Raw genomic sequence first — 15,805 nt, 5'->3', positions numbered from 1 at the left:
TTAATTAAAACAGAAATAAGAGGAATTTAAAAAGCATAAGTCTTCATTTTGTTGTTTGGCAATTTCCCCCATCTTCCATGCAAATGTAGCCAGGCTGGCCCATCTAAAATGCAAGCACTCACCCAGCCAGCCAGGGGACCGAAAGAGCAGGGTTAAGCTATCATTTTCCTGCTAGTAATCTACTCTGATGCGAAACAATGACAACCTTTAATCACTTGCTTTGGAGAAAAAGTATCTTTTGCTTCTTAGGTAACAAGCAAATCCCATTTCTCTAATTGCTTTGCTATGGTTACTGGCATTCCTTTTATTTGTAAAGTATAAACTCCCTAAAAATAGAAATTGTGTTTTACTGTTTAATTAGTTTACTTTTTAAGTAAGACTCAGGGATCTGGGCATAGTAAGAACGTCAAGGTTATTCTTAGCCTAAGGATAGTGTTAACAAACTTGCTACTGTTCATGTTTTCCTTCCCAGGAGGATACAGAGAATCATCAATTCCTGGGCTCCAGGACCGGCTCTTTTATTTCTGGCAGGTTGTGTGTGGGAGAAGGACTAGGAGACATTCAAAAATGAACTTTAATTTACTGATTATTATACTTTATTCTTACTCTTATTTAAAGCAGGATTTAAGTCTAATATTCCATACAGTACAACATTTTCATGAACATTTCCTAGCAATCTAAACAACAAAGACAGCAGTTCCTAACTAGTCGTAACCCCAGTAAGTAGTTAAGGTGGCTCCTATTAGACACTGTACAAACATGAGCGCTGGCCAGGCGGGCACAACGCTGCTAGGTATAAGAATGAAACTTAAAAGGAGGTGACAGTGAATAAGCAATGACAGACAAGTCCACTGGCATGCAGATGTGCATGTGTAAACACATGTATACAAACACGCAAATCACGTGGTTGGTGAATTAAAACATGGAGAGCCATCTCTGTGCCAAGAACAGTGTCATTCCGAAGAAAATAAACCAATTACACTGTCATCGTGTTATAAGCTTACAAAGCCAGCCTACAAGTTTTACCCAGAGCATGTCTCTGGACTCATGCCCCTTTCCTTTGGGCACCCTTTTTCTTCCTGTTACTTCCTCACTCACCCTATCTACCACTTGTTCACGGTAGACTCTAGAGCTTGATTCTTTATTCTTGTATTCAGTGGATTCTCTGGACAGGGAGACTTTATTGAGGATTTGCTATGATGTGAGATGAGTTGGACAAGAAAGTGAATCTACCCTTAAAATACTCCTAAAAGGGGTGGCGCCTGTGGCTCAAAGGAGTAGGGTGCTGGCCGCATATACGGGAGATGGTGGGTTCAAACCCAGCCCCAGCCAAAAAAAAAATACTCTTAAAAGTTAAGAAGAATGAGAAATATTATACACTAGGAACTAAGTGAACAGGGAACGGAAAAATAGAGAATCGCAGATCATCACAGATTAAACAGTATAACTGAACAACTCTGAACACATGTATAAAGCTTTAAAGTTTATGAAGCATTTTTTAAATAGTCATTTAAATCATGTACTTGATTTTAAGATAAGGCTGCCAATTCAGAGAGGAAAAAAGAAGTTGCTAAAGACCCACGTCTAGTGAGCAAGAGCTTGATCCTAAAACTGACCATGTACCCTTCCAACCACCCAGAGCTCCCTCTCATAAGGGTAACAGTTACATTCAGGGAATGGAGAAAACAACGCAGATGGAATGCCTCTGAGCCTTTAGAGTGTGCAGGAGCTAAAGCAGAAAAAAGACTTCCAGCCGGAGGAAGGCAAGAGCAGAGAGGCCTTGAGTGAGGAAGCGTGAAGAGGCGGCAGGTCCCACTGAGGAGAGAATCTTCAAGGCCAGGGGGAAATGACTCTGCAAACAAATGAGGTTGCAAGGGCACTGAGGGCTGAAAATTCCAGAACGAAGAGTATCACTTGACTTGATTCAAAGAACCACTAAGATTCTAAAACAGAACACAAGAAATATTTTAGGAAAACTAACCCTGTGAGGCGTGGGAGGTATGTGCTGGGGCAGAAGCAGGAAGGGAAGAGAACGAAAACCCCGGAGCCAGGAAGGGCCCTACTGCAGCTCAGTAATAAAGTAGTAAGGGTCTAGAAAAGGGGGCATCAGTGAGAATGACCAGGAATGAAGGCCAGAAACATTGCCAGATGGGAAAGATGGGGAAAAAAGGAAGTAAAGTTGGGTTGGTGAAGAGTTCACCATAAAGTGCTAATTTCTAATACTCAATGGAGTATTGATGGGCAATCTGATGAATTTTGCTCTTTCATTTCAAATCAAAGCTAATTATTAACATAACAAAGATTTTTTTTTTTTTTTTGAGACAGTGTCTCACTCTGTGGCCCTGGGTAGAGTGCAGTGGCATCATTGTAGCTCACAGCAACCTCTGAGGCTCAAACGATCCTCTTGCCTCAGCCTCCCAAGTAGCTGGGACAATAGGTGCCCGCTACTATATTTTTAGTAGAGACCCCCTCTACTAAAAATGTTCTCCCTCTTGCCCAGGATGGTCTCAAACTCCCAAGCTTGAGAAATCTACCTGCCTTGGCCTCCCAGAGGGTTAGAATTACAGGCATGAGCCACCATGCCCAGCCATCACAAAGCTTTTATATCTTCAATAAAGGTTTGTCATAGCTAACCTTTGACTAAGTATTGCTTTCAAGAGTGAACCTAGTGGGAAAGCTGAAGAAGGTGAGATGAAAAGTCCATTTGGTCCAGATCATATAGAGACATGGCTACCATGTTCTAGAACCAACAAAAGTATTTATGAAAGGGGAGTAGGTGGCATGATCCAGTTAGCGTCAGATTTGAAATTTAGAATTTGCTACTTTGGTATCTGCATGGAGAACTCATAGGGAAATGTATACAGGGAGGAAACCACCAGACAGAGCAATAGTCCAGAGGACAAACAAGAAAGAAGGCTTGAACTAAGGTGTGAATGAATCTGAAGAGAAGCTGGATGAAAGCAAAGATACTATCATCACCAGCTTTAAGAGCTTTCCAGCAGGTGCTCTGCTAAACAGCCTTCGGGCATGGGCTCTAGTGTTCCTCAGGGACTCATCAGAAGGACTGGTGGCAGACTAAAGGTTAAGGAGAGCCAGGACTCGAGGACAAGGGACCATCCAGCTGTGGCCACAGGCCTAGTGGTGGAAGAGGGTAACAAGCATGGTTATTAAAATGCTGAGTTTGCAGTACCTGTGGGCTGTCCGGTGGTGAGGTCTAGGAGGCAGCTGCAAAGACACACCGCAGCCCTGGGGAGAGGAGAAAATACCAGTGAGTTTGTTAGGTTCTTCATTCTTGCCGAAGACTCTGGTCATTGTTAGATTTAAAGACCTGCACTTAGTGATTTGGGGGGAAAAATAAGTTATTTAAAATCAAATTCATACAATACCTTCCTTTTAGAATATTTCATTAAAAGCTGGGACAGGCTTTCAGTAAGACAGCTGAGTTCACTAAGACATAAGGTTTGCACGTACATGCACACATGTATACAACTACAAAATACCTCTTCAAATGACGCCTGCTGGGCTACCCAATTGGAAGTAAACAGAATTGGAAGCAATCAGTTTGGTTTTTGGCCAGGGCTGGGTTTGAACTCGCCACCTCCGGCATATGGGACCGGTGCCCTACTCCTTGAGCCACAGGTGCCGCCCCAGTTTGGTTTTTAAATAACTTCTAGCCTCCCTTTCCAGATGCTCCATACCCTCCTGATCATGAACTGCCAACTTTTCAATAAAAGCTATAAGGGCATATTTTTTCATTTCATTTTAGTGTAAAAAAGCTCCTGCCTTTCCCAAGCTACTTCAACTTTAATTTGTACTCTAAACCACTGGTGTTAGAAATAGTGAACATATTTAGCTATCAGTAGGGTTAACAGACATGTGAAAGAATTTCAGGTATATATGTTTTATATAAAACATTCTATATGTTTATATATATAAAAATATTTATATTATATATATAATTTTTATTTTTTTTACAGTCTTACTCTATCACCCTGGGTAGAGTGCCATGGCATCATAGGTCACAGCACCTCAACCTCAAACTCTTGGGCTTGAGCAATCCTCTTGCCTCATTCTCCCAAGTAGCTGGAACTACAGGTGCCTGCCATGACACCCAGCTAATTTTTCTATTTTTAGTAGAGATGGGGCCTCCCTCTTGCCCAGGCTGGTCTCAAACCCCTGAATTCAAGCTATCCATCTGCCTTGGCCTCCCAGAGTACTAGAATTACAGATGTGAGCCACTGAACCCAGCCTATGTTTCATATTTTTATAACTATCAATGTCCTTTCTTTGCCAGCTTTGATAGTTGGAAAATGTATACTTAGGGAATTTAATTCTGAAGAATTGTTTCCGTTTTTGTTTTTCCTGACAGAATGTATCTCCATTTCAGGACTGTATACTTACTTACCTTGTCTAGTTTCTATTTCCATCCACTTAGGCAATGAGTTCCCAGAGCACAGAGCTTCCGTGTGTGGGTTTCACTGAGGTATCCCACCACCCAGCCCGGATCATAGGGGCTCAGTAAGTATTTGAGTGAATAATCACAATCCCGTGGTTCACTTTAAGTGTTTAACATGATTTTTCCTTAGCAATCATCTCAATACCTAAGCTCCACCTTAATTGTGAACTATGACTTCTATTTACATGCCCCAAAGAAACTCTTTCAGGACCACCCAGTGGTGGCACCCTGCAGGACAGTGAAGGTTCCGGTACAAAGGAATCAACATGGGAAAAACCATGGCCAAGTGTCCACCTCTGTCTTGTGGGGAGAAGTTAGGGTGATTCTTCTCCCACCCACACTATTCTGATTCTGGTTTCCCTCATCACAGTGCCTCTTTCTAGCGTCTGTTTCAGCCCATCTTCCTTTTGGTATTTTGACGTCTGGTTACCTCAGTTTGGCATCTATTGTTTTCAACAACTTGAAACTGTTTTTTTGTGTATGTGGTAACTTAGAAAATGGTCCAAGCCTGGGTTTCTACATAGGCCAGAGCCTCACATAACTTAAAATTACGAGACAGATACTGTGGACTACTTTTCCCCTCAAGGTTCCTATTGTCCTTCTCTGTTCCCATTATAAAACTCATGATTCCTCACCACCCTGTTTGACAGGATCATCACAGTGACCACACGCATGCATTACTCAACATAATCTTTTTTCTCATCAACTAGATTTAGATTGCATGAATTGTTGCATAATCAAATCCAAAGAGAAATTGTCACACTACTCCAAATTCACATTATGAAACTAAAACTTAAGGGCCATGTGTAGGAGTTCATGTATATAATCCTAGCACTCTGGGAGGCCACGGCAGATGGATTGCTTGAGCACAGGAGTTTGAGACCAGCCAGACCCAGAGCGAGACCCCATCTCTAAAAACAGCCAGGCATTGTGGTGGGTGCCTATAATCCCAGCCACTTGGGGAGGCTGAAGCAAGAGGATCACTTAAGCCCAATAGTTTGAGGTTGCCGTGAGCTATGATCCTAAGATACTCCATGAAGGGTGACAAAGTGAGACTGTCTCAAAAAATTAAAACTTCAAATTTGGGAATAAAAGATGTATTCTAAGTAATTTATGCTTACAACTTTTTCATTTGATGTCTAAATACATGTTCAAAAACGTTGAGCTGTTGCACTTTTTGCAAAATATACTCAATATATAAAGTAGGCTATAACTTTTTCAAGTCATTGGATTGGAACTAATTTAATTCATAGGCCGATACTTTCAAATGCATCAATTCTATCAGCAAGGCAGTATTTAGAAAGGCTCTTATCATCTGCATGGAGAAAATTCACTTGACAGCACTCCTTTTTTTGGGCAATGACTCAAATCAGCTATACTGAAAATAAATCTAGAGGGTACACAGCTGTCATCTAGCTGCAAGTAGCTTTCTGAGCAAACAACTTGATTCATTTTTCTCTATTTGTACTACTGGTTTTGCCACCAGAATTGGAGTCCAACAAATGCATTTCCCCCTCACCGTGAAGACAGGGCTTTTCGGTGTCCTAGAGAAGGCTATGTTCAATGCCTTTGCTTTGATGGGTGTAATAAACTGCACGTGGTGATTTCTTGATTTTATTTAATAAGAAACAGATATGTGAGCTCAATCATGTGAATCACTTACAAAATAAGGGCTTGTAAATCTGAGAATGAGATTTTATCAAAGGAACAATGGCACTGAAGTTTGGATAACAGACAGGTACCAGACTGGATTTCTATCCATATCTAGTGGGCAACTCATTTATTTTCATTCGCACAGTCCTTCATTGCTGTTTTAAGTTTTTATTATGGAAAATTTAAAACATACACAAAAGCTGAACGAATGGTAGAATGAAGCCCACGTGCCCACCACTCTGATACAACCATCCCGACGCCCACCCTCATGGGGTTATTTGAAACAAATTCTAGATATCTTATTTTATCAGTCTTATTTCAATGTGTATCTTTAAAACAAAAAAGTCTTTAAAAAATGTAACCACAATATCATAATCATACCTAGTGGTCTGCTGCTAGATATTTAACAACCAGTTCTCTGAGGAAAAAACCAAAGGGCCCTGATGTGTATTCCCTGCCATCTACCCTGGTATAAATATTCCCACCATAGCCAACTACAGACTACCAACACCATGTTCCTGAAGGTGAAGTTGAGAAAAGATGTGCAGCACACCACTGTACAGCTTGTCCACCCGCAGACACTCTAGACACAAATAACCCAAACATAGATTACAGCAAGTTATAGTATTAGGAAGTACAAGTTTTGAGTATTTCTTTTACTTTTAATACTTTAAAGCTTATATGATTTAATTTTCAACAGCTGTTTTTACTAGCTCACCAAATTCCTAGAAATACAATAATCGGTTTTCACAAGTCTATTCTGTGTATCAGTTCTAGTGTACCCTGAATCACATCCAAATAATAAATACTTCCTTAAATTTAATAACTATCCAAATTTCTCTGACATGTCTCTTCTCTTTTTCACTTAGTGGTAGAGAAATGTTTTCAAGCAGGAGGGGAGAAAGAATGTCATTTCATAAAGCTACACTGAATGCTACTTTCTGTATATAACTTAGTCTAAGGTTAAAGTCTGTTTCCAGGAGGTTAAATAAGATGCCAGAGTGAGTATGTACCTTTTTATCATCTAAGAATCATAGTAATATTTTTATTTTGCTTTTACTACCCATTCTCAGGCTCCCAAGGAAAAAAAAAAAAAGAGTTGGAAAAGTAGGAGAGGAGGCCAGGCATGGTGGCTCATGCCTATAATCCTAGAACTCTGTGAGGCTGAGGAAGGTGGATTACTTGAGCTCAGGAGTTTGAGATCAGCCTGAGCAAGAGTGAGACCCCATCTCTACTAAAAATAGAAAAATTAACTGGGTGTAGTGGCGGGTGTCCGTAGTCCCAGCTACCCAGGAGGCTGAGGCAGGAGGATAGCTTGAACTCAGGAGATTGAGGTTGCTGTGAGCTATGATGATACCATGGCGCTGTACCCAGGACAACAGAATAAGACCCTGTCTCAAAAAAAAAAAAAGAAAGAAAAAGAAAAGGGAAAGGAAAGGAAAAAGGAAAGAAAAGGAGAGGGACTTGGAGGAAGGGAAAACATGTCCATTTCAGGTTAAGCACCATACGTTGGTGGAATGCCCTGAAAGAAGATTGCTGAGAAGACCTAAGAGACTCACATATCCCACCACTGAAACTCAGTTTGCATAAAACCCTCTCTAAATATGCCTTCCAGAACTGGATATGGCCCATATGTGCTGTAGTTCCTAAGTGGATGGTAAAGTGGCGTTATGGCCATCCTTGATGAGGATGCCACACTGGACTGCAGTCACACGGAGCTCACAGTCAAGTAAAACTCAAGTCCAGTCAATGAACCAGTGTCCACCAGTGCTCACCCAGACTCCACAGTGTACATTCACGAAGTCCCTCCCACTACCATAATTTGGACCCAGACTATAACTGCGAACATACCCTCTGCTCCAGATAGTTAGTCTACACACTGCTCAAGACACACATAGTATACAATGTTTCTTTAAAAAATTTTTTATTGTGAAAATTTTCTAACGCATATGTAAGTACAAATAATATTAAAGGATCCCCATGTAGCCTTCCACCCGGGGCAACAACGATCAACTGATATCACACTCACGCCCAGGTTTGTTTTGTAGCCAATCCTGGGTGCATCGTTTCATGCACAATGATTTCAGTACTGCGTAAGTTCCTTCCTACATGCCTCTGCTCAAGCATTTCTCTTCCACCCCCTCCTTCATCTTTCCAAATCCTATCCCATCCTGCCAGTTTCACCTCCTACACTGTTTCCACTGAGTTTGTCAGTGAGTCATTGGTCTCCTTGGGACATCTGTCTTATTGCTATCCCATCGTTCTCACCTCTTAAGTGGGACACTCACTGTGTCATTGGCCCAGAGAGCAAGACACCTCTCTCACTATGCAGTGAGATCATTCCTGCTAGGTAGGGAAATAACTACAAGATGACACTTGGTTTCATGAAGTTTATTAAAATGGGTACAATAATTTTATACATTATATTGATCAAATTCCTTAGCTGGGACACAGGACAGGGTATAGCAGACACACTGTGACAGGGTGGGGAGACCACGCGGCACAGAGTTAAAAGGCCTGGGGTTTTTGCCTTGCCCTTTTGTTTACATGCTATTTGGGGAATATCGTGTGACTTCCCTGGAGCCACCTGTAAAATGGAAATTAATTGCAGCCATTCTTCTTCTCTCCCTTGCTAAACTCAGAATCAAATGTGATTATATATGGAATACGATTTTGTAATTGATAAAACACAGTGTTGATCCATATTATTACCTCTAACTACAGAAATGATTGGTCATTTCTGGGCCAATAAGGTTTCAATAAGGAAACCTATTGCTTTGAATCTTGAATGTATGAGGAGAATAAATTCAGACTCCCAACAGGAAAACAGGGAATGTGAGAGATAGTATGGCGGTCAGATGGGATCCAACACCACCATACTAACCCTGAGAGGAAGGTAAGAGCTTCCTAGTATCCTTCTCAGACCTCAAAAACCACTGCCTTATTATTCGAATAGGCAAATTGAGGGACCCCCTAAAAAGATATTACAGAGAAGCCAATGGATCTTTTTAGCTATGGAAGAAGAATTCATATTACATTCAATAATAGCAAAATTTAATATCCAGCTTCTTCTTCAAATAAAACTACAGAATTATCTAATAAGTTCCTGGTCTCCTAGGACATTCTCAAACTCTTTGAGACTTTGTATCTGTTTTGCCAAAGGACAATTAGTACCAAACTGCAAGCATCATTCATATTACACCAAACACTACTTAAATCACAAAGGAACTGAGACCTTCTCCCTCCAAAAGAAAAGATGGATGAATTAAGAAAGCACCACTCCACAAACCTTACTGTCCTGTGAAAGATACACAAATAGGCTAGCCCACCTAAACTACCTTTGGGGATATTATTAATATTATTGGGATATTATAATTATTGTCAATTTTCTTACAAGTAAATAAAAATTATAGGGTTTAAATTTTCTAAAACTCAGAATAATATAGGCCAACATAGGAAAGAGGGTTTTTCAACTTTGGACCTTAATACGACTTAGCAATAGTCGATAAAAACAACAGCTGCTGAGCCTGGTAAATCCAAATGAGATTAGTCAAAATCACGGAAAGACACAGAGACTATTTCAAAATTCCCAGCACACTGACAGTAAAGCACCACTGCAGAATCTCATTAAGAAAGGAAACATTTTTTTAATAAGAGTTTTCAAATTTTAATATTTCTGTGAGGTTACTGGAGAGAAAAAACACAGAATCGAAACTAACTACTGAACAATAGTTTCCTTCCTTCTACCCCTCACCTTCTCATGAAACTTCATTGTACACATCACCTAACTATGTAGTCTTGCTTCTTATCGTCCATATACATTTAAAAATCATGGTTTGGATTTAAAAAATGAGATCATATTAAAATAAACTTTCTCTTGTAGAGATTAATTTATAAAAAACAAAACAAAAAAAACTACCAGAGTTGATTTTGTTAACTTCATGCACAACAGAAAAAGAAAGGTCAAAGACTTCTAATAAATAAAAATGAAGATTTATCCCTTATAGACTTATGTTACTTTGAGTACTGTATTGTTACCCATGATGATCAATAAGTATAAAAAGTTTCAAAGTTATATCTATATTTCTCAAAATACGCATCAAAAATGTGAAGGATCATAGTTTTATTTGTCTATTTGCTTAAAAAGGCTGAATTTCAGAGAACGCTAAGATTGAACAACTTTTAGGGTAGAACAAAAATTTAGAGGTTTTTGTAATCTGATCCTGGGATAGATATAATTTTTTGTCATTTGTCTGAAGGGTTTTCATTAGATTAGCAACTATGCAAACCTAATTTTTTAGGATGAAGTAATCTGACTCTAAAAATGACAAGAATATAAATTTAAGCCTTAAATGATAAATTGCAAAAGACAAATCAGGTGGAGCTTGCTGTAGTACTTTCACCAAGATTAGGAAGACAAAACAAGTCCAGTGTGAAGACACCTGGGCTGTAATAAATAGCTGATGTGAGTCTGAAGTAGTTGAATAAACTCACGTATGATAATAATCACAGGTGCCAACGCTCAACATGAGATAACTGTATGTTAAATATTCTTCTACATCAATTACCTCATTTAAAGCTCCCAACCACTCCATGACGTTTCCTCCACTTCACAGGTCAGGCACTAAGATGATAAAACTATAATCAATGTGAATGATCTTCAAAGCGATCTTTAAGGGAAATAAGAAGTAGCTTAGCTCACTGAAATGAACGAGAGGCTAAATATGCACACGTTCATTCAGTGAACAGCATTAGAGAACTAACAGATTAGACAAAACCAGTGACGTCCCCGACAGATGCTACCCACACCTCATGGATTTATAGCCTGGTGGTAAAGAAAAAGATAAAACAAATGGTGACTCAGTGATTTTATTATAATTATAATGAGTGCTCCAGATGGAGAGGGGCAAGTAAAGTGTTCAGCCTGAAAACAGGGAGGTTCAGAGGACTATACAGGGGGCAGAGACCAAGCCACTGGGAGGAATGACTGTTCCAGAGTTCAAAAGTTTGCCGAGCAGATGCCAGTCCTCCCTAGATCCTCACTTAGAGGTGGGCACAGGTTCAAGAAAAATAAAAACTAACAAAGTCATGAGAGCAAGGCATATTCAGCACCAGAAGGTCTTTGTCTAGTTCCATATTACTTACTGGTACACGGAAGTAGCTTGGGTTTATCTCCAGGTTTCAAATGCTCCCAGAATTTTAAAGAAAAAGAATTTTCTTTTCTTTTTTTTGAGACAGAGTCTCACCCTGTCACCAGGGGTAGAGTGTCATGGCATCATCATAGCTCATACCAACATCAAATTCATGGGCTCAGGCGATTCCTTTGCCTCAGCTTCCCAAGTGGCTAGGACTACAAGGCACCTGCCACAATGCGAGGCTCGTTTTTCTATTTTTGGTAGAGACAGGGTCTCGCTCTTCCTCAGGCTGGTTTCGAACTCAAATGCTCCCAGAATTTTAACAATTTTCAAAGGTAAAATCCATGTATTCACCTAAAAATCTTTAATCCACAAATAAAGGTGAGGTAATTGTCAGTACCAAAAGAACAGTTACACTCTTTCATGATCAGGAAAATCTGACTCATAGTATAGCCAATCCTCTCTGTCCGAAAGAGTGTCTGAAGCTGGCTACTTTAGCCACATGGAATAGAAGTCAGCAAACACTGAGGAGACTCAACTCTTCCCCTGTCTATCATCCACCCTACTTTAGCCAAGTTGTCCAGTGTCTCAGAATGGCAGCATCTTAACTGATAAATATAGAAATAATTCTGTCTATTTTCTACCTTCACAGTGATGATGACGTCAAAAGCAAGTGCAAACTACCTCGGCCCAGGAGGTACCAGAGAACAGTAATCCCTGAAAAAGCAAACTCCCCCAAACACAAGCTCTGTTCTCTCCAGGCCATGAAATCTACTCCTGTGAGCCAGTTTTGGAGCCTTCTGGAAGACATTGTGCTATCCTGCCTGGAGGGACTGCCTAGTTTCAGCAGGCCTGTCCTGTGGGAGAAAGCCATTATTATTCCCATAGAACACTTCTCCCAAATCCGTTCTCATTCCCAGTCAGAAGACATCCATGTTTAGAAACTGATTTTTCAGGTTTTGCTAATATAACATAGCCTCCTTAGCAATGTGAAATTTGAGGACTTCAGAGCCTTAGAATTATTTGGTTCCTTCTCTGAAAAATGATTGAAAAATTAAAAGTTACAGTAGAGCTAGTAAAATTTCACGAAGCACAGTTTGACTTAAATAATTACCACAGGATCCTTGTGATAAAATACTTCATCCTATGACTTCTTTTCTCAAATTTCTTTCATATTAGTCTCATCTACATCCCTCTGCCCTACTTAGTCCTAATAGCACTCTTCCCATCTCCAAATAATGTTTAAATAGCCGCCAGCATTATTTCCCAAAACAAAGTTGGGAATCACCTCTGCTTTAGGTGATTTTGGCTCCTAGGCTCCTAGGCTCTTTTTATGAGGCTCCAGGCTGTTCATAGGGTTAAAAAGGCATCTTCAAGCCCCCCTGCACCCCCTCCCCAGACAGAGGCTGAGCCAGAGTCAGCACTGGGAGTTCCCGCTCCCACTCGGTGCTCCTGCATTCACACACAAAGGGGAAAAGCTGACTTGAGGAGGGAGATGTGCACTGTGCAGGGTTCCCGCGCCCACCCCCGAGAGTCTCACTTTGTTGCCCTTGGTAGATGTCATGGCATCATAGCCCACAGCAACCTCGCTTTACATCAGACTCCCAAGTAGCTGGGACTACAGGCACCCGCCACAATGCCCGGCTAGTTTTAGAGTTGGGGTCTCGCTCTAGTTCAGGCTGGCCTGGAACTCTGGAGCTCAAGCAATCCACCCACCTCTGGCTCCCAGAGTGCTAGAAATACAGGAGTGAGCCAGTGTGCCCAGCCCTGTGTAGGTTTTTTAAAAACTCAAAGCATGGGCTGATTTCAAACATATTTTCATGTCGGCGTTAGAACCATTACAGCAGATAACAAAATGGGCAAAGGTACAGACTCATCAAGCAAAAAGGGGCCACACAGGCAAAGAAACAAGAATTTAGAGGTAGAAGGAACATCAGGCCCTCATATTACAGTGTAACAGGCACCTGGATTTTTCAGCATTTCTATAGCTCCAAACGTTTGATTCCTGTATCATAACTTTATATTTTAAACCACTGTGTTAATTTATTTTAAAACTGTACATGCCTCTAAACATACAAGCAACATAAAATTTAAAATAATAAACTTAAAAATCATTACCCATAGAGTGGAATTCAATAACTGGAATATTTTATTTAATCGTTAATTTATTTGGGACATCTAGGAATACAATACATGAAGATAGAACGTATGAAAAAATACCTGTGCATCAGCGGTTCTCAACCCGTTCTCCCCGTGGTAACAATGAAAGCACATTGCAGCATTAGGAAGGTTGGGAACCGCAGATCTAGAAGATCAAAAACTATCTGTGGACAACTTGTGGATCTATGAAAAACACTGATTTTCACTATACTGTGTCTAGACATTTAATTGTAACTCTAAAACAAGCACAAAATAAATATGCATTAGTTGTTTAACCACTATTTAAAAAAATTCAGCAGCCAGGATTAAACACTGTAAGCTAGTAGTAATTGAGATTCATTTTTATTTCATTAAAAAATACCTAATATAGGCTACGTGCCTTGAAGCAGGGGGAATCTAAGTTGGTAAACATTTTATTGAAAGATTAAGTTTGTATACGCCAATAACAGTCAAGATGAGAAGCTAATTAAGGACACAACTCCCTTCACCATAGTTTCAAAGAAAATGAAATACCTAGGAATATACCTAACGAAGGAGGTGAAGGACCTCTATAAAGAAAAGTATGAAATCCTCAGAAAGGAAATAGCAGAGGATATTAACAAATGGAAGAACATACCATGCTCATGGATGGGAAGAATCAACATTGTTAAAACGTCTATACTTCCCAAAGCAATCTACCTATTCAATGCCATTCCTATCAAAATACCAACATCATACTTTCAAGATTTGGAAAAAATGATTCTGCGTTTTGTATGGAACCAGAAGAAACCCCGTATAGGTAAGGCAGTTCTTAGTAATAAAAATAAAGCTGGGGGCATCAGTATACCAGATTTTAGTCTGTACTGCAAAGCCATGGTGGTCAAGACAGCATGGTACTGGCACAAAAACAGAGACATAGACACTTGGAATCAAATTGAAAACCAAGAAATGAAACTAACATCTTACAACCACCTAATCTTCGATAAACCAAACAAGAACATACCTTGGGGGAAAGACTCCCTATTCAATAAATGGTGTTGGGAGAACTGGATGTCTACATGTAAAAGACTGAAACTGGACCCACACCTTTCCCCACTCACAAAAATTGATTCAAGATGGATAAAGGACTTAAATTTAAGGCATGAAACAATAAAAATCCTCCAAGAAAGCATAGGAAAAACACTGGAAGATATTGGCCTGGGGAAAGACTTCATGAAGAAGACTGCCATGGCAATTGCAACAACAACAAAAATAAACAAATGGGACTTCATTAAACTGAAAAGCTTCTGTACAGCTAAGGAGACAATAACCAAAGCAAAGAGACAACCTACACAATGGGAAAGGATATTTGCATATTTTCAATCAGACAAAAGCTTGATTACTAGGATCTACAGAGAACTCAAATTAATCCACATGAAAAAAGCCAACAATCCCATATATCAATGGGCAAGAGACATGAATAGAACTTTCTCTAAAGATGACAGACGAATGGCTAACAAACACATGAAAAAATGTTCATTATCTCTATATATTAGAGAAATGCAAATCAAAACAACCCTGAGATATCATCTAACCCCAGTGAGAATGGCCCACATCACAAAATCTCAAAACTGCAGATGCTGGCGTGGATGTGGAGAGAAGGGAACACTTTTACACTGCTGGTGGGACTGCAAACAACCTTTCTGGAAGGAAGTATGGAGAAACCTCAAAGCACTCAAGCTAGACCTCCCATTTGATCCTGCAATCCCATTACTGGGCATCTACCCAGAAGGAAAGAAATCCTTTTATCATAAGGACACTTGTACTAGACTGTTTATTGCAGCTCAATTTACAATCGCCAAAATGTGGAAACAGCCTAAATGCCCACCAACCCAGGAATGGGTTAACAAGCTGTGGTATATGTATACCATGGAATACTATTCAGCCATTAAAAAAAATGGAGACTTTACATCCTTCGTATTAACTTGGGTGGAAGTGGAAGACATTATTCTTAGTAAAGCATCACAAGAATGGAGAAGCATGAATCCTATGTACTCAATTTTGATATGAGGACAATTAATGACAATTAAGGTTATGGGGGGAAGCAGAAAGAGGGATGGAGGGAGGGGGGTGGGGCCTTGGTGTGTGTCACACTTTATGGGGGCAGGACATGATTGCAAGAGGGACTTTGCCTAACAATTGCAATCAGTGTAACCTGGCTTATTGTACCCTCAATGAATCCCCAACAATAAAAATAAATAAATAAATAAATAAATAAGATTAAAGCAAAAAAAAAAAAAAAAGAAAAGAAAGAAAGATTAAGTTGAGGGTGGTACCTGTGGCTCAAAGGAGTAGAGCACTGGCACCATATACCAGAGGTGGGGGGTTCAAACCCAGCCCCGGCCAAAAACTGCAAAAATAAATAAATTAATGAATTAGAAAA

General features: G+C 39.9%; 1 protein-coding gene across 11 annotated transcripts in view; it reads right to left on the bottom strand.

The window, feature by feature from the left end:
* Positions 1–15,805, bottom strand: part of LRRC8B (leucine rich repeat containing 8 VRAC subunit B) — a 70,005-nt gene that overhangs the window by 40,953 nt on the left and 13,247 nt on the right. For 8 of the 11 annotated variants that reach the window (XR_008380120.1, XR_008380118.1, XR_008380117.1 and 5 more), the window contains exon 2: positions 3,191–3,246. The exons of 2 other annotated variants lie outside the window; for them this stretch is intronic. The gene's annotated coding sequence lies outside the window, so the exon portion shown is untranslated. Of the gene's footprint in view, positions 1–3,190; positions 3,247–13,464; positions 13,485–15,805 lie in introns of those variants that run through there. One more of the 11 variants, XM_053591160.1, reaches the window with a different exon arrangement.

This window comes from Nycticebus coucang, chromosome 5 (genome assembly GCF_027406575.1).
Source record: "Nycticebus coucang isolate mNycCou1 chromosome 5, mNycCou1.pri, whole genome shotgun sequence".
In the NCBI taxonomy this organism is placed as follows: domain Eukaryota; kingdom Metazoa; phylum Chordata; class Mammalia; order Primates; family Lorisidae; genus Nycticebus; species Nycticebus coucang.
This window is presented reverse-complemented; position numbering and strand designations above follow the sequence as displayed.